Source organism: Amblyraja radiata, chromosome 2 (assembly GCF_010909765.2).
Source record: "Amblyraja radiata isolate CabotCenter1 chromosome 2, sAmbRad1.1.pri, whole genome shotgun sequence".
NCBI classification, from domain to species: domain Eukaryota; kingdom Metazoa; phylum Chordata; class Chondrichthyes; order Rajiformes; family Rajidae; genus Amblyraja; species Amblyraja radiata.
Window position 1 is genome coordinate 121,753,593 of NC_045957.1, and position 19,592 is coordinate 121,773,184.

The window sequence follows — 19,592 nt, forward strand, 5'->3', positions numbered from 1 at the left end:
TGACAGTGAGTGGAGTAGTACAGGAGCCAGGTGAGGGTGGGAGCAGGGCTGTAGCAGGTGAGTGCTGCTGTTGTGATCTTTCAAAGCGGGAGAAGAAGCAATTTAGCTTTTCTGCCAGCGGCACACTCAGGTCTTCTGACTTTGTGGCATAGCCTCTGTAGTTTGTAATGTCTTGTATGCCCCGCCATACCTCCCGTGTATTATTGCTGGACAAGTGGGACTCTATGCTCCTCTGATGCCGAGGCTGAGGGTATAGCGTGGAGCATACCTCAAGGGATGGTCCCTTGAGACCCATACACAAATAAAAACATTTCTTCCATCGAACGTGTCCAAAGACAGGCAGCTCGATTTGTTACTAACACCTGTGAGAGAGAAGCGAGTGTCACCAAACTTCTGAATTCTCTGGGGTGGAACCCTCTCCAAGACAGATGTGAAGCTCACCGTTTGACCTGTTTTTACAAAATGTTACATGGCCAGCTCGACATAGACTACAAGACCTACACCAAACCCAAACCAATTAGGAGCAGACGAGGGCATTCGATCCAATTTGTGATCCCAGCTACAAAGACAGATGTGTACAGCAATTTGTTCTTCCCCCGCACAATTAAAGCATGGAATAATCTCCACCAAACTAGTTACCCAACCAGATGCAACTAAATTTAAAGTAGCTCTTTCTGGCTTAAGCCCTCCCTTCACCACCTCCGGTTTAAATTCCATTTGGAATATTTTGGAGGACCAAGAAACCAAGTACCAAGATGAAGGACACATGTCAGAGGTACGATTCCCGACAGCAAGATGCCATCCCAACACAATGCAGTGAATACCGCTATCAGGGGACGTTAGAGCCACCCGCCGAATCTTCTATTCAGGTAAAACCTATTCCACAGGCAAAACCTGAAGGACGAGCAAGGATTCATAGTTTAGGGGACAACGCACCCCACGGCTTCATCGGCAGGAAGCGGTTCACTGAAGCTGGTAGCAGCATGAAAGCTGACCAGAGTCACTCTACAACTAAGTGACCACGAACAAGTTGGTAAGATTTACAATTGGTGTACAATATACAAATGATTGAGACATTGTCATCTACTCAGTCAAAGGATTACTCAGAGTTCAAAAACACTTGTGATGTATTGTCTGCATTATATTTTGACGTTGTATTTGGCTAAAATCCACTGTTTCAGTCTCAAGCTACTTGAGAAATTGTTCTCTCCTATCCAGTTAAATTAGGTTGTTATCAAATGGATAGTTGGCCTGTGACTCCGCCCTGGGCAACAGATTGGAGTCAATAGAAACCTGGAACAGCCTTCTTGTTATAAAGCAGTTTCTAGTCATTAGACTAACTGGCAATGTAATAGATGTGATGCAGCTGTGCAAGTGGGAGAACTGACAGCATGCTTAATGGCAAACTATAAAGGGCCATGAAGGTCATTGATAATACACCTTTGCTATTACCAGCTGAAGCTACTAAAGTCACTATGATGGACAAACAGTATTCAGCATTGCTCCAGTAGTTGATCAATAAATATGTCATTATATTGCAAAATGATGCTATGGCCTAAGGTGGGAAAATGCAAATGTCATCTCTAGTTGGAGGTGCAGGAGATTTGCATGAGTTATTAACTCCTCATTATTGGTATCAACTATCTATAGACCCTAAGTGCATTTTATGGGTTAAAGAGTGATTGAGTGAATATGCATAGGTGCATGCTCAACTTCATGTTGATACACTATGATGTGGCATATGATAAGCACGAGGGTGCAATCAGGTAAAAGATCCTGTAAAAGGTACATAATCTCATTTGCCACTGGAGTATCATTACGTACAGATCAATGACAACACAGAATGGGTGTTGGACCACACAGTATTTATATGAAATTCTGATTCAATGCAACACCGAATATAGATATGTTGTTTTCATGCTAATTCACAGGTTGCAAAAATGTGTGGCATAACAGTGGCGAAAGATACATTCTCGCTACAAGCATGAGGAATGGTCTTTTATGTCTTCCTCCATTTTGCTTTATGAGTCGGGTCTTGAAATAAAGTCATCAAGAGCCGCTTTAGGTTCCAGCTGTGGAATTGGCCTATGCAGTTTGATTCCAGATTTGTCGGGAATAATAATAATGCAACCTTATATGGTTATTTTAAACGTAACTTGCTGGTTCAGCCTGTGGCTCGGGAAATCAGCCGTTGCATGATAAAATCAATATATGTTCTACAGATTCTCAATAGACTGCTTACGGCTTGGGTTGTCATGCCTATTTTTGTATGTATTCACAGTGCTCGAATGGTACCAAAAAGCGGTACTTTGCTGCTTCAGGAGATGGGAAGCGTTTGTTTAATGCTCATGTTACATTTTAAATGGTACAGATTCTGAGCTATTGCAGTTCATTTAAATGGTCTTTGACAATATTGAGTTATAGGGTCATTAACTGTGCCAATGTGCTTTCCATCAGACTTACTGCAGCTAACGAGGTCCACTTTGTTGGGTTCACCTCGGATATCGAGTTAGTAAAGAAATTTTTTTTCACAAGTTTTCCCAGGACAGGTACAATGCAGTATGGGAGGTTGACATTGTGTTAACACTATTTCACTAAGGGGTTCCAGCTACATTCTTAGCTTTGACCGGACCTCATTAGGTAGTTATCTCCTGGCGCTGGTTAGCGCAACAGGTCACTGGTTAGCGCAACAGGTCACTCGCTACAATATTGTGACAGGAGAGCATGATTACATCTGCAAATATATGCATAGTATTTTATGCTATAATTAATTTAAGCAGAGCAGTAGGGGTGTCAGGTCTCAAAATAGTTCAAGACATACCCAGGGACCTTTCGTTATGTGGGGCCACACATATACAACAATACGTCAAGGTCACCAAGAGCCTTCGAGACTCTGAGCTAACTACGATTGTTAGTTACAAAAAACGTTATAAGAACGTATCTTCTCAGATCTTGCCAGGTGTTAAAACGGAGTTGAGTTATGCAGGAGTAGATACTGATCTGGATCTCACTCCACCAGGGCTGCTAAACAGCAGCAGCAAGAGTTAATTACGTTCCACTGGGCCACATCCTAACGGCTGTAGCGTGGTCAAACAAACGAATTTTCAAACATGTTATAATAACCCGTTGCCAGACCAGGGGTATTTCTCAACTTTATTTTATGTTATGTTCTAGGTTCCATCCGGATGAGAGATGTGACTATTGTTATTACTAATTTAACAGCATCAGCATGTTTAAATCTATGTCATGACTGTATGCATTATGAATGTTTTCCCTCATTTGTCGATGGGGCAGTTGTGGTTGTGTAGATTTGTTTCTCAAGGCATGAAATCACAGAGCTTTGAAATCTTCACGTAGTCACTCACGTGACTCCGAAGTAAAATAGTAAGATTAAACGAGAACTTACCAGTTTGAAGTTTGATCTTTATTTTATGAGGAGTTATGATGAGGGACTACGTGCCCTCCGCTCCCAGCCCTCATTAAGATCATCTGGTAGTTCTCGTCTTCTTTCATCTTACTATTATACTTCAGTCACTATTATCTGTGATTTCACACCGCTGCTTTGAAGGTTGACGCACGTGCGGCTGAGCGGGGTTCTTCACGTAGTCCCTCGTCGTAACTCCTCATAAAATAAAGATCAAATTTTAAACTGGTAAATTCTCGTTTAATCTTACTATTTTTTATTAATATGGGTGTCATGGGTTAAGGGGAGAAGGCAGGAGAATAGGGTTTTTTCTGTATCGTATCTCCATCCGCACTGCGGCCTAACATCGTGGAGTTGACGGCCTTTGCTGGAGACCAACTTTTGAGAGCACGGCGGGGAGCTTACGGGACTTAAACATCGCGGAGCCCACGATCCCTTTGTTAGGGATCGACCTCGGAGCTCCAACCGTGGGTGCTTGCGGACTTAACATCACGGAGCTCGCGGTCTCTAGTCAGAGACCGACTTCGGGAGCTCCAAGCCGCAGGAGCTTCAGCCACCCAGAGGCGGGAGTTTCAGCCGCCCCGAGGCGGGAGCATCGACCGCCCTGACGGATGGTTCAACTGCACCGACCGCGGGAGAATATAGAGGAAAGAGGAAGTAGCTTGGACTTTTTTGCCTTCCATCACAGTGAGGAATGTGGGAATCCACTGTGGTGGATGTTTTTGCTAACTTATGTGGTTGTGTTGCTTTTTTTTCATATGGCTGTATGGTAATTCGCATATCACTGTACCTTAGTTGGTACATGTGACAATAAAAGACCTTTGAAACCTTTGAACTGCAGATGCTGGTTTAAATCGAAGGTAGACACAAAATGCTGGAGTAACTTAGCCGGGCAAGCAGCATCTCTGGATAGAAGGAATGGGTGAGACCCTTCTTCAGACTGATGTCAGGGGAGTGGGCAGGACAGAGATAGAATGTAGATAGAGACAGTAAGACTGGTGGGAGAACTGGGAAAGGGGAGGGGATGGAGAGAGGGAAGCAAAGGCTATTTGAAGTTAGAGAAGTCAATGCTCATACCGAAGGGGTGTAAACAACCCAAGCAAAATATGAGGTGCTGTTCCTCCAATTTGCGTTGGGCCTCACTCTGACAGTGGAGGGGGCCCAGGACAGAAAGGTCAGATTGGGAATGGGAGGGGGAGTTAAAGTGCTGAGCAACCGGGAGATCAGGTATGTTAAGGCGGACTGAGCGGAGGTGTTCAGCGAGACGATCGGCAAGCCTGCGCTTGGTATCGCCAATATACAGGACACCTGGAACAGCGGTTACAGATGAGGTTGGAGGGGGTGCAAGTGAACCTCTGCCTCACCTGAAAAGACTGTTGGGGTCCTTGGATGGAGTCAAGGGGGGGAAGTAAAGGGACAGGTGTTGCATCTTCTGAGGTTGCAGGGGAAAATACCTGGGGACGGGGTGGTATGGGTGGGAAGGGACGAGTTGACCAGGGAGTTGCGGAGGGAATGGCCTCTGCAGAAACGGGTGGAGATGGGAAGATGTGGCCAGTAGTGGGATCCTGTTGGAGGTGGCGAAAATGTTGGAGGATTATATGCTGTATGCAACAGCTGTTGGGGTGGAAGGTGAGGACAAGGGCCTCTCTGTCCTTGTTACGAATGGGGGGAGGGGGAGCAAGAGCAGAGCTGCGGGATATTGAGGAGACCCGAGTGAGAGCCTCATCTATAATGGAAGGGGGAACCCCTGTTCCCTAAATAATGAGGGGGACTGCTCCAATGGCCTGGTATGGAAAACCACATCCGGGGCGCAGATGCGGCAATGAAAGAGGAATTGGGAGTAGGGCATAGAGTCTTTACAGGAAGCTGGGTTGGAAGAAGTGCAGTCTAGATAATGATGGGAGTCAGTGGGATTGTAATAGATGTCAGTCAGTAGTCTGTCTCTTGTGAACCTGTGAGTCTGTCTCCTGTTACCACTTGGTAATGGGTAAAATGGTTAAATAAACTACATATACCTGCAGCAACTGAAAGTTGACAAATACCTTAGTCTTGAGATTTATAGAGTAAATAAACACTATTTTAACATTAGCCAACTAGTCACACATTACGCAGCTACTCCTTTATGATGAAAAGTTACATGAAATATTTCAATTAGGAAACACAGTTTTTTAAATCTTGTTTAATGTGACAATGTTAAAGATTAATCTCAGGCCAAGAGATCTTCTTGGGAAAAGTAATCGAATGCAATCAAATTTATTTTAAACATCTGACTCTTCCCAAAACTATCTATTAGAAGTTAGAAATAATCTCCAACAAAATTATAATAAACATCAGAAAATGAGATGACAAGTCTACATGAGTCCTATGCGACCATAGAAACATCGAAAAATAGGTGGAGTAGGCCATTCGCCCCATCGAGCCAGCACCAGCATTCAATAACAGTACCCCGTTCCTGCTTTCTCCCCATATCCCTTGATTCTTTTAGACCCAAGAGCTAAATCTAACCCTCTCTTGAAAACATCCAGTGAATTAGCCCCCACTGCATTCTGTGGCAGAGAATTCCACAGGTTCACAACTCTCTGGGTGAAAAAGTTTTTCCTCATCTCAGTCCTAAGGGGTTGGACAGGCTAGATGCAGGAAGATTGTTCCCGATGTTGGGGAAGTCCAGGACAAGGGGTCACAGCTTAAGGATAAGGGGGAAATCCTTTAAAACCAAGATGAGAAAAGCTTTTTTCACACAGAGAGTGGTGAATCTCTGGAACTCTCTGCCACAGAGGGTAGTTGAGGCCAGTTCATTGGCTATATTTAAGAGGGAGTTAGATGTGGCCCTTGTGGCTAAGGGGATCAGAGGGTATGGAGAGAAGGCAGGTACGGGATACTGAGTTGGATGATCAGCCATGATCATATTGAATGGCGGTGCAGGCTCGAAGGCCGAATGGCCTACTCCTGCACCTAATTTCTATGTTTCTATGTTTCTAAATGGCCTACCCCTTCGTCTTGAACTGTGACCCCCTGGTTCTGGACTCGCCCAACTTTCGTAACATTTATCCTGCATCAAGCCTGTCCAATCCTTTCAGAATTTTATATGTTTTTATAAGATCCCCTCTCGTCCTTCTAAATTGCAGTGAATACAACCCCCGTCGACCCATTCTTTCATTATATGTCAGTCCCGCCATCCCAGGGATTAACCTTGTGAACTTAAACTGCACTCCCTCAATAGCAATAATGTCCTTGCTCAAATTAGACCAAAATTGCACACAATACTCCAGGTGCGGTCTCACCAGTGCCCTGTACAACTGCAGTAGGACCTCCTTGCTCCTAAACTCAAATCCTCTCAACATTAATTAGCTTTCTGCACTGCCTGCTGTACCTGCATGCTTACTTTCAGTGACTGATGTACAAGCACACCCAGGTTACGTTACACCTCCCCTTTTCCTAATCCGACACCATTCAGATAATCTGCCTCCCTGTTCTTGCCACCAAAGTGGATAACCTCATATTTATCCACATTATACTGCATCTGCCATGCATTTGCCCACTCACCCAACCTATACAAGTCACCCTGCAGCCTCACAGCATCCTCCTCGCAGCTCACACTGCCACCCAGCTTTGTGTCATCCGCAAACTTGGAGATGTTACATTTGTTTTCTGGATAACTTACTGCAGTATTGTGGGTTTTGAGAGAGTCACAGAGCAAGGAAATAGGCTCTGCCGTCCAACTCGTCCATACAGACTATAAGAGCATTGGGCCATTCGGCCCATCGAGTTTACTCTGCCATTACTCTTCAACACTATGATTCCATCTCCTAGAATTAGAAATCAGCAACCCCCCCCCCCCCCCCCCCCCCCGGTGAGTATGGGAAAGAGATAACAAACTTAGTAACATGATGTTAGGACAATAACCTCTTCCTCAATGTCAGGAAAACAAAGTAACTAATCATCAAATTCAGGAAGCACGAAGTTGTCCCAATTAGCACCAAAATTGGTGGGGTTCAAATTCCTAGGCGTTAAATGTCTACCAACAATGTCGTAGACCAACCACATTAATAATAATAATAATAATAAATTTTATTTGTTGGGCGCCTTTCAGACATCTCAAGGACACCTTACATAGATTAACAGGAATATAAACATATAATCAGAGTAAAATAAATAATAAAGACTTCACAGAGACACAAACTAAAAACAGAATTCAGTCCAAAAACAGAAAATCAAGATCACAATGTGAAGAGAGAGCAGCGGCAGCCAAAGCGCGCCAGCGTCCACTCTCCCTCCACGGCAGCCATCTTGGACAAAGACTAACAGGATTACATTACAGACAAAAAAAAAAATCAACGTCCAGTCCCCACCAAGATCACCCCAAAGTCAGACCTATTGAGGCCACCGCAATTGCCTCTACGGAGGCCCGATGTTCCTGGCCATTCTCACCGGGTGATCTTGCCCCGGCGTCGGGAGGGTCCTCTCAGTGGCTGGGCCACCTGGAACGGCCGCTTTCTAGTTAGAGACCGCGGCTTCCGAAGCCGACAAGGCCGCGCCGGTTTGGAGCTCCCAGGCTCCCGATGATGAAGTCGGCACCGCCCGCTCCACTCCGCAGACCGGAGATGTTGAACACGGCGATCTCAGCTCACCGGAGCTCCAGCGCGTCGATCCAGCGCGGCGACCCAGGCAAGGCATCGCCCGCTCCGCTCCACGAAAGCGCTCCAGCGCTGTGCCGCCACCGAGGCCAAGGTGCTGGGCGGTCCCCGCCAGGAAACGGCGCTCCAAGCCCACTGGTAGGCCACGAGGACGGGTCGACGGGCAGCCCGGAGAAAAAGCTGCCTCGCCGACCAGGTAGGGACCTAGAAGTAGAGTTGATACCTACCCCCCACATTTAAAAAGTCCATATCCCCTACGAACGAAAAACAGGACTCACTAAAAACTATTAAAAAAAGCGAATTAAAACGGACGGCTGCTGGCTAACAGCCGTTCCTCAAGATGGCTGGCTCCTCCTATGATGCAACAGCCTTCGAAGGCACACCAATGCCTCAACTTCCTGAGGAGACTTTAGAAATTCGACATGTTTCCCATGACTCTTATAAACATTTACACGTCCCACAGAAAGCACAGTCCGATTGCATCACAGCTTAGTTTTGAAACAGCTCTGCCCAAGAGTGCAAGTAATTGTAGAGAAGGAAAAAGACAATGTTGGAATAACTCATCAGGTCAGGCTGCAACCTATGAGATCTTGGCTAAATGATGTTTCGGGTCAGGATCCTTCCTCAGTCTGAAGATGGATCCTGACCCGATAAATCTACCTATCCATTTTCTCCAAAGCTGCTGCCTGACCCACTGAGTTACTCCAGCACTTTGTGTCCTTTTTATAAAAACCAACTTCTGCAATTCATTGTTTCGAGAAATTGCAGTTGTGGGTGTAGCCCAGGCTATCACACAGACATAATCAAAGACTTGTCTCACCCTGGTCATTCCTTTTTCTCCTTGCTCCCCTCTGGCAGAAGGTAGAGGTGGCAGAGAAGCTTGAAAGCGACACCCCCAGCCTCAGGAACAGCTTCTTCCCCTCTGTTATCAGGCTTCTAAACAGTCCCTCCATATCCTTCTATCCTATTACAGACATTGGACTTGGTCTCTGGAACTGATGTGCAACAATGCTAAGAACTATATTCTGCACTTGGTATCTTCCCCTTTGCTCTACTTATTATACTTGTGTTTGATTTGATTATATTTATGTATGGTATTATCTGATTTGATAGCATGCAAAACAAAGCTTTTCACCGTACACATGACAATAATCAACCTAAACCTCTTCTACAGATGAGGTAGATGATGGTGGGGTGGCGTTTTTCAACCAGTCTGCTCATTTAACCATTTATGCAGGATGACTGAGAGATTTCATTGTACGGCTTCAAGGCTCACAATATCTCCCTGAAAGATCTCTTCCCCTCGTTAAGGGGTCATCAGCCAGAGATTTCCAGGAACCAGTGCGAAAACTATATTTTTTCCAAGAAAGATTTTAGCAGATTCTTAATCTTTTCCTCTGATCCACCTGAATGAGTATGCTGAGAGCATGCTGACCGGTTACATCGTGGCTTGGTTTGGCAACTTGCACGCCCAGGGCGGAAAAGACAGCAAAAAGTTGTAAACATTGCCCAGTCCAACATCGGCTCTGACCTCCCTACCATCGAGGGGATCTATCGCAGTCGCTGCCTCAAAAAGGCTGCCAGCATCATCAAGGATCCACACCATCCTGGCCACTCACTCATCTCCCCGCTGCCTTCAGGTAGAAGGTACAGGAGCCTGAAATCTGCAACATCCAGGTTCAGGAATAGCTGCTTCCCCACAGCCATCAGGCTATGAAACTCAACTCAAACAAAACTCTGAACATTAACAGCTCATTGCACTTTATCTGTTCTGTATTTATTTACACCTGTTATATTCTGTTGTGCTGAAGCAAAGCAAGAATTTCATTGTCCTATCTGGGACACATGATAATAAACTATCTTGAATCTTAAAAACATCACTTCATGACAGAGTTCAGAGCACCAGTTTCAGGTGGTTTGTGTCTGGCATGCAGAGGAAGGGGGCAGCTATGCTGGTGAGGGATGGAATTCAGTCCTTTGCGAAGGAAGACATAGGGACTGATGAGGTGGAGTCACTGTGGATTGAGTTGAGGAATTGTAAAGGCAAGAAGACACTAATTGGTGCTATCTACAGACCCCCAAATAGTAGCCCGGATGTAGGGTGTAAGTTGCAGCAGGAGTTAAAACTGGCATGTAACAAAGGTAATGCCACTATGGTGATGGGGGATTTCAATATGCAGGTAGACTGGGAAAATCAGGTTGGTTTAGGATCCCAAGAAAGAGAGTTTGTCGAGTGCCTCCAAGGTGTATTCTCAGAGCAGCTTGTAATGGAGCCGACCAGAGAAAAGGCAGTGCTGGATTTAGTGTTGTCCAATGAACTAGATTTGATAAGAGAACTCGAGGTAAAGGAACCGCTTGGAGGTAGTGATCATAATATGATCAGTTTTAATCTGCAATTTCAGAAGGAGAAGGTTAAATCGGAAGTGTCAGTGATGCAGTTGAACAAAGGGAGCTGGCCAAGGTAGACTGGAAAGGTATCCTAGCAGGAATGACGGTGGAACAGCAATTGCAGGAATTTCTGGGAATAATCCGGAAGACGCAGGATCATTTCATTCCAAAAAGGAAGAAAGATTCTAAGGGGAGCAGGAGGCAACCGTGGCTGACAAGGGAAGTTAGGGATAGAATAAAACTAAAAGAAAAGATGTATAACACAGCAAAGAGTAGCCGGAAGCCAGAGGATTGGGAAACTTTCATAGGACAACAGAAGGAAATAAATCAGGAAATACGGGCTGAAAAGATAAAGTACATGGGGAAGTTGACCAAGAATATAAAGAAGGACAGTAAAAGCTTCTTTAGATATGTTAAGCAAAGTCAAATGTGGGTCCCTTGAAGGCAGACACAGGTGAAATTATTATGGGGAACAAGGAAATGGCAGAAGAGTTGAACAGGTACTTCGGTTCTGTCGTCACTAAGGAAGACACAAACAATCTCCCAGATGTACTGGAAGGCGAGGACCTAAGAAATAAATTTTCATTAGGCGAGAAATAGTATTGGGTAGGCTAATGGGACTGAAGGATGATAAATCCCTACGCTGGATGGTCTGCATCCCAGGGTCCTCAGGGAGGTGGCTCTAGAAATAGTGGACGCATTAGTGATCATTTTCCAATAGATTCAGGATCAGTTCCTGTGGATTGGAGGATAGCTAATGTTATCCCACTTTTCAAGAAATGAGCGAGAGAAAATGGGGAATTGCAGACCTGTTAGCCTACTTCGGTGGTGGGAAAGACGCTGGAGTTAATTATTAAAGAGGTAATAATGGGACATTTGGATAGCAGTAAAAGGATTAGTACAAGTCAACATGGATTTACGAAAGGGAAATTATGCTTGACTAATCTTCTGGAATTTTTTGAGGATGTGACAAGTAAAATGGATGAAGGGGAGCCAGTGCATGTAGTGTATCAAGACTTTCAGAGAGCCTTTGATAAGGTCCCACACGGGAGACTTGTGACTAAAATTAGAGCACAAGGTATAGGGGGGTAGGGTGTTGACATGGATAGAAAATTGGATGGCAGACAGGAAGCAAAGAGTAGGAGTGAACGGGTCCTTTTCAGAATGGCAGGCAGTGGCGAGTGGAGTGCCGCAAGGCTCGGTGTTGGGGCCGCAACTATTTACCATATATATTAATGATTTGGAAGAGGGAATTAGGAGCAACACTAGCAAGTTTGTGGATGACACAAAGCTGGGTGGCAGTGTGAACTGTGAAGAGGATGTTAGGAGGTTGCAGGGTGACCTGGACAGGTTGAGTAAGTGGGCAGATGCGTGGCAGATGCAGTATAATATAGATAAATGTGAGGTTATCCACTTTGGTGACAAAAACAAGGGGGCAGATTATTATCTCAATGGGGTTAGGAGGTGCAGCGAGACCTGGGTGTCCTTGTACACCAGTGACTGAAAGTTGGCGTGCAGGTACAGCAGGCAGTGAAGAAAGCTAATGGAATGTTGGCCTTCATGATAAGAGGATTTCAGTATAGGAGTAAAGAGGTTCTTCTGCAGTTGTATAGTGCTCTGGTGAGACCACACCTGGAGTATTGTGTACATTTTTGGTCCTAATTTGAGGAAGGACATCCTTGTGATTGAGGCAGTGCAGCGTAGGTTCACGAGATTAATCCCTGGGATGGCGGAACTGTCATATGAGGAAAGATTGAAAAGACTAGGCTTGTATTCACTGGAGTTTAGAAGGATGAGGGGCTATCTTATAGAAACATAAAATTATAAAAGGACTGGACAAGCTAGATGCAGGAACATTTTTCCCAATGTTGGGCGAGTCCAGAACCAGGGGCCACAGTCTTAGAATAAAGGTGTGGCCATTTAAGACTGAGGTGAGCAGAATCTTTTTCACCCAGAGAGTTGTGAAATTCCCTGCCACAGAGGGCAGAGGAGGACAAATCACTGGATGGATTTAAGAGAGAGTAATAGCCCTGTCCCACGGTACAAGTTCATTCCAAGAGCCCTACCGAGTTTTTAAAAAATCAAACTCGTGGTAAGTTCGGAGAATGAACATAGCTCGGGGACGTCTCTTAATGGCTCGTAATGCCAACGGCAGGTACTCGGGATGACTCGCTAACGGCAGGTAAGCACGGGAAGACTCGTGAAGATTTTTCAACATGTTGAAAAATGTCCACGAGAGCCCCAAGTACCAAAGACTGGCCATTACCGTAAATCTCCGAGTTCGAATCAGGGCAAACTCGGGAGAGCTCTTGGAATGAACTCGTACCGTGGGACAGGGCTTTTAGATAGAGCTCTAAGGGCTAGTGGAATCAAGAGAAATGGGGAGAAGGCAGGCACGGGTTATTGATTGGGGATGATCAGCCATGATCACAATGAATGGTGGTGCTGGCTCGAAGGGCCGAATGGCCTCCTCCTGCACCTATTTTCTATGTTTCTAAACACAGTTGCCTGCTCAGTTATGAGGAGAAGGCAGGAAATTATTTATTTTTTTGAAGAGGAAAGATAGACACAGCTACGATTGAATGGTGGAGTAGACGATGGATCAAATGGCCTAATTCTGCTCCTATATCTAATGAACATAAACTCCAGCAAGTACAGGCGCAGAGCCGTTAAATGCTCATCATACGTTAACTCAATCCTCTCCCCATTTACCAAATTGTCTGTGCCTTTACTCCTACTACCAAAGTGCATGACCGCACACTTTGCTAGGCTGTATTTGATCGGCCTCTTCTTTGCCCACTCTCCCAAACAGTCCAAATCCTTCTGCAGGCTTGCAGCTTCCTCTGCACTATCATCCGCAAACTTGGCCACAAAACCATCAATTCCATCATCCAAATCATTGAAATACAATGTGAAGAGTAGCGGCCCCAACATCGACTCCTGCGGAACATCACTGGTTGCCAATCAGAAAAAAGTCCCCTTTATTCCTAATGACCAAAGAGTTGCTGCCAAACATAGTGGAGATTCCATCTCTCCATTTCCATTTTGCTGCTTATCTTCAGTACACAACTCCAAGGAAAAAATGTATATTTTACATTATCCTTCGACCTCTCACCCCTCCACCCCCCCCCCCCCCCCTCCACACAGGACAATTCTTTAACCAGTTGATTTGTAAAATTAGAAATAGAATGTCTTTTATTGTCATTCAAACAAACAAAAATTTTGTTCCCTGCAGTCATAACAGCAATAAAAAAAAACTCACAATTAACACAATTTCACACAAACATCCATCACATTGAATCTCCAAACACCTCCTCACTGTGATGGAAGGCAAAAGTTTTATCTCTTCCCTGTTCCACTCCCGCAGTCAGGCAGTCAAACTGCTGCGTCGAGGCGATCGAGGCGCTTGATGTTAAAGCCCCCGGCGGGCGAAGGTAAGTCCCGCGGCCGATTAAGCCGCGCCAGGCCAATTCAAACCCAGGGATTCGGGGCGGGTGAAGTTGGCGTTGCGGGAGCTCCCGAAAATCGGTCTCCTACCAGGGACCCGCGAGCTCCCGATTTTAACGTCCACGGGGCCTGCGGCCGAAGCCTCCAGAGCTCCGAAGTCGAGTCTCAGCCACAGCACCACCACAGCCTCCGAAGTCAGCCAGCTTCGTGATGGTAAGTCCACAGGCTCTGCGACCGGAGCCATCAGATCGATTCCAGTTGGAGGCCACCAACTCCACAATGTTAGGCCCCAGCGAAACGGAGACACGACAAGGAAAAGGTTGCGTCCCTGTTCAAGGAAGAGATTTAAAAGTTTCCCCCCCCACATAAACATGATTAAAAATAAACCAAAAACATACTCCTAACAAGACAAAAAAAGACGAAAAGAAAAAAGACAAACGGCACCACCACTTCCGAAAATTGTTTAAAATATGCATATTCCATTGTGATTTTTTTTTAAATCTTCATAAGAAATGGATCCATCCATGATTTGGACTTAGAGACTACTAACATTGCCAAACAACTAGTGAAAAAGTGAGAGAAAATAACTATCAGTGTGCGATGTAGAGAGAGACAAGGTACGTGCAATATGGGTGCCCAAAAATTAATGTGTGTTGGTCTTCATTATGAACATAATTAATACAGCAGAGGGGACTACAGGATTTACAGAAAGTAAAGAACTCAAAATTATTAATATCACTAAAGAAAAGGAATAGGAAATTGAGATATGCGTAGCAAAGCTTCCAGAAAGGAATAGCCTGCTCTCCATGGTAGTGAGAAAGGTGGCTGCAGAGATCATATATTTATTAGTAAATTTCCCAAATTCCTTGAATTTCCAGCAGATTGGAAGGTTGCAACTGTAGCGCTGTTATTTGAGAAAGAAAGATAAAATGATGTAATACATCGTTAAGCATGTAGGAACAGGGTAAATTAAAAAAAATCATAATAGGATCTGGCAGCATCAACATAATTTTACAACGGAAATATTCCGTTTGGTAGGTTGTTTTTGAGATGCAAGGTTAGATGTGGGGAACCAATCGAACATGTATCAGGATTTTCAAACAGCAAAGTCGTAGAGACACTCATAGAACATGGAAACAGGCCCTTCGGCCCAACTTTCCCACGCTGGCCATCATGTCCCAGCTACTCTAGTCCCACCTGCCCACTTTCAGTCCATATCCCCAAAACCTGTCCTATCCATCTACATTTCTAACCTTTTCTTAAACATTGGGATAGTCCCTGCCGCAACTAACTCCTCTGGCAGCTTGTTCCATACACCCACTACACCTTTGTGTAAAATGGTTACCCCTCAGATTCCTATTAAATCTTTCTAGAAACAGGTGAGAGGAATAGATGGATGGGAGAAATGGGCAGGCTAAGATTTTATTCCTTGGAGGGCAAGAGGGGATTTGGTATGTCGACAAATACTCTCTAAAACATCTACAGGTATACGGAAGTGAGTATAATGACTGGTTGCATCATGGCCTGGTTCGGCAACTCGAACATTAGGAATGAAGGAGATAGTAAAGAGTGGAGGACACTGCCTGGTCCATCGTAGATTCTGACCTCCCCACCATCAAAAGGATCTACTGGAAGCGCTGCCTCAAAAAGGCAGCCAGTGCCATTAAGGACCCAAACCACCCTACCATGCTCTTATTTCACTCCTGCCATTGGGAAGGAGATATAGGAGTCTGAAAACTGTGATGTCAAGGATCAGGAACAGTTTCTTCCCAACAACCATCAAGCTATTGAGATAACTAAACTTCGAACTGTCATTGTTTTCAGTAGAAATGTAATTGTTACATTTCGGTAGATATGAAAGAGAAACACTCCTGACTCTTGGCTGAGGGGTAATAACCATATAACAATTACAGCACGGAAACAGGCCATCTCGACCCTTCTAGTCCGTGCCGAACACATAATCTCCCCTAGTCCCATATTCCTGCGCTCAGACCATAACCCTCCATTACTTTCCCATCCATATAACTATCCAATTTATTTTTAAATGATAAAAACGAACCTGCCTCCACCACCTTCACTGGAAGCTCATTCCACACAGCTACCACTCTCTGAGTAAAGAAGTTCCCCCTCATGTTACCCCTAAACTTCAGTCCCTTAATTCTCAAGTCATGTCCCCTTGTTTGAATCTTCCCTACTCTCAGTGGGAAAAGCTTTTCCACGTCAACTCTGTCTATCCCTCTCATCATTTTAAAAACCTCTATCAAGTCCCCCCTTAACCTTCTGCGCTCCAAAGAATAAAGCCCTAACTTGTTCAACCTTTCTCTGTAACTTAGTTGCTGAAACCCAGGCAACATTCTAGTAAATCTCCTCTGTACTCTCTCTATTTTGTTCACATCCTTCCTATAATTAGGCGACCAAAATTGTACACCATACTCCAGAATTGGCCTCACCAATGCCTTGTACAATTTTAACATTACATCCCAACTTCTATACTCAATGCTCTGATTTATAAAGGCCAGCACACCAAATGCTTTCTTTACCACCCTATCTACATGAGATTCCACTTTCAGGGAACTGTGCACAGTTATTCCCAGATCCCTCTGTTCACCTACATTTTTCAATTCCCTACCATTTACCATGTACGTCCTATTTTGATTTGTCCTGCCAAGATGTAGCACCTCACACTTATCAGCATTAAACTCCATCTGCCATCTTTCAGCCCACTCTTCCAACTGGCATAAATCTCTCTGTAGACTTTGAAACTCTACTTCATTACCCGCAACCCCACCTATCTTAGTATCATCTGCATACTTACTAATCCAATTTACCACACCATCGTCCAGATCATTGATGTACATGACAAACAACAGTGGACCCAACACAGATCCCTGTGTAATCTTATAGAGGTATACAAGATCATGAGGGGAATAGATAGTCAATGCATAGAATCGTTACCAAGAGAAGAGGAATTAAGAACCAGAGGACAGGGGTTTGAGGCAAGAGGGAAAATATTTAATAGGAACCTAAGGGGCAACGTTTTCACACATGAGGTGATGGGTGTATGGAACAAGCTGCCAGAGGAAGTAATTGGGGCAGGTAATATAAAAACATGTAAAATACATTTGGACAAGTACATGGACAGGAAATGTTTAGCAGACATAGGCAAATGCGAGCAGGTGGGACTAGCGTAGGGCATCTTGGTTAGCATCGTCAAAGGACCTGTTTATGATTGATTCCTTGGAAAAGGGTTTTCCCCGTGGGATGAGTCTGAGCAAAACCAACTTCATTACTGGAATCTAGATGAAGAAAATTCATATGAGGAGTCCAAGTTCTCAAGAGTCGAGAACTAGGCAGCAGTGTTTCAGGATGAGCAAACAGCCAAGCGGACCACAGCGCCATTTCCTATATGAAGGATTGTAAATCAGTTGATTATAATCAAGGTGAGGGTATGGAAGGCAGTAAAGGAACAAATGGCAGAGGCCATTCATCTAAAGGCTAAATATCTAAAGATTCAGGTGGTGGAGCCCAAAACTCCACATGAAGAGCAAATAGATTGAATCAACATCATTAAACTCTCATAGCAAATCAAACAGGAAGTCATGCATCCCAACAGAAGCTAAACACTGTCACTGGCATCTACATCATTTGCATTACATCACAAGAATTTTCAATTGGTTTCCCAAGATTAAGATAAGTTGCCTTCTGTAACACAGCAACTGATTACTAATGGTATTAATTCAAAGCCATGCTCATTTTCTTATATGTATATAGCCATCAGAAGATTAAATACCATTTATTCATCAGATCTTCAATAAACTTAGCACTAAACAGATAGTAGACATAAGGAAGCATTGTCAAATATTAAAAGAACATGTAAAAGTCCAAATCCTATTGTGGGATCACAGTGAAAATCTAACAATGTGAACAAAAATGCATCGTTCTCTTAGCTGATGTATCACTTTGGAAGTTTATACTGTACGTAGGGAACATTGACAATTATGCTCAATTTACTAATACTAATTGTACCCCTTACCTGAAAACCTGTGCATGACAATAAACTAGACTTGACTAACTTAAGGTACAAGTATAAAGTTTAAATATGAAACAATTACAACATAAAATGTTCCATTTAGCCAATCCAACAACACGCAAAAGTTTTTTAACTTCTAATACAACTTATAAACACATACTACAGAAAAATCTGCCATTAATACCCATTCCAATAAGGAACCATTAACCATGGTTCACTCAGATGGTTGATAAAAACCCAACATACACCATTGTTCCGTGTTCAATTATTATTAGGAATTACTGCATAATATAGTTAAGCATCACTATTATACACATCAGAGACACTTCAAAAGATTAACAGCAAGACATTCAATCAAAAGATGAACACCATAATAATGCAAATCCATTGCTAGGATGTTTGAAAGAGTGAAATTCAAATTAATGTTGTTAAACCCTTCCAAAGAATTCAACTTGTAAACGCATGTTCACATTTGATTAAAAAAAGGTGCAAGGAAGATAACACATTGTTCCTTGTGTTCATAGACCTCATCAACAGTGCAACATAGATACTCAGATGACAACCTCAACTAAAACCAACAAATTTCACCCTTGTAGATGATCAAGGAGGTACTCTTGCGGTTATAGCTTAAAATTAATTACCCAATAAAGAACCTTAAATTTTAACATCCACATACATTCTGGGTTGTGAAATTGAATTATCGAAATTAGGCAAACATACAATTATAGGACATAACTCAATAACTTAATACCAAAGATAATTCAAGGATTATTGTATAGGCTACAAATAAAACCCAAACAGTTATGAATTGGCCACTGAATATAATTTGTCCACACATGAACTACATAAACATCTAGAACAGTTTGGCACCATATTTGATGGACTTCCAAGGACTATGATCACATATCAAATCGCACAATTATATTTTCAGGATTTTTCATGAATATCAAAAAAATGCAGAGGAAAGGGGAAGGGTTAGATATCGACGCTTGGGAGGATAAAACAAACCCACGCCGTCAATATTAGAAGACTTGTGAGCTTCCCCTGGATCCAACTCGAAATTCATTAATCATGGCCAATAACTATCATTACATCCCTACACCCCGTAAAAGAATCAATTTTACAACAACCAGTCTTAAGAACTTCTCGGTGCCCTCTCAAAGTACAATTTGACTCTAATCTAACGAAGTGGTTCTGAATCAGAAATCCCCCAGCCCAAGGCAAGGTGTGATGCCGTCCCTTATGGGAACCTGTTTGTCTTGTTAACGGAGGAAGAGGTCGCCACCTCGAAGCCGGAGAGCCAGGGTGAGTTGTGGCCGGAGTTGTGGGGAAAGAGAGATGAGTAAATAGTTAGCGCGTCCCCGGTACACACTCCCCGACACGCCGCACCAGGCCAACCGCACCATTACACACCAAAAACTCCAGCTTCTCCACCACCACCTTGGAAGATGATCTCCAACAACTCCTGGACAACCACACTCCCCTCAGATCCCTCCTCATGCCGGCTTAACGGCGGATCGTCTTCTTTAAATGAGGGAAGGATGGAAGGAAAAAAACAAGAGAGGGTGGGAGAGAAGAGGGATGGAGGGAGCGAACAGGTAGGGTGGAAGAGAAGAGGGTGGGAGAGAAGAGGGAGAGAAAGAGAGGGGAGTGAGATGGGAAGAAGAGG

At 44.0% G+C, this 19,592-nt stretch overlaps 1 protein-coding gene across 2 annotated transcripts in view; it reads right to left on the minus strand.

The window, feature by feature from the left end:
- cdyl (chromodomain Y like) overlaps positions 1-19,592 on the minus strand; it is a 213,551-nt gene that overhangs the window by 193,166 nt on the left and 793 nt on the right. The window lies entirely within an intron of this gene.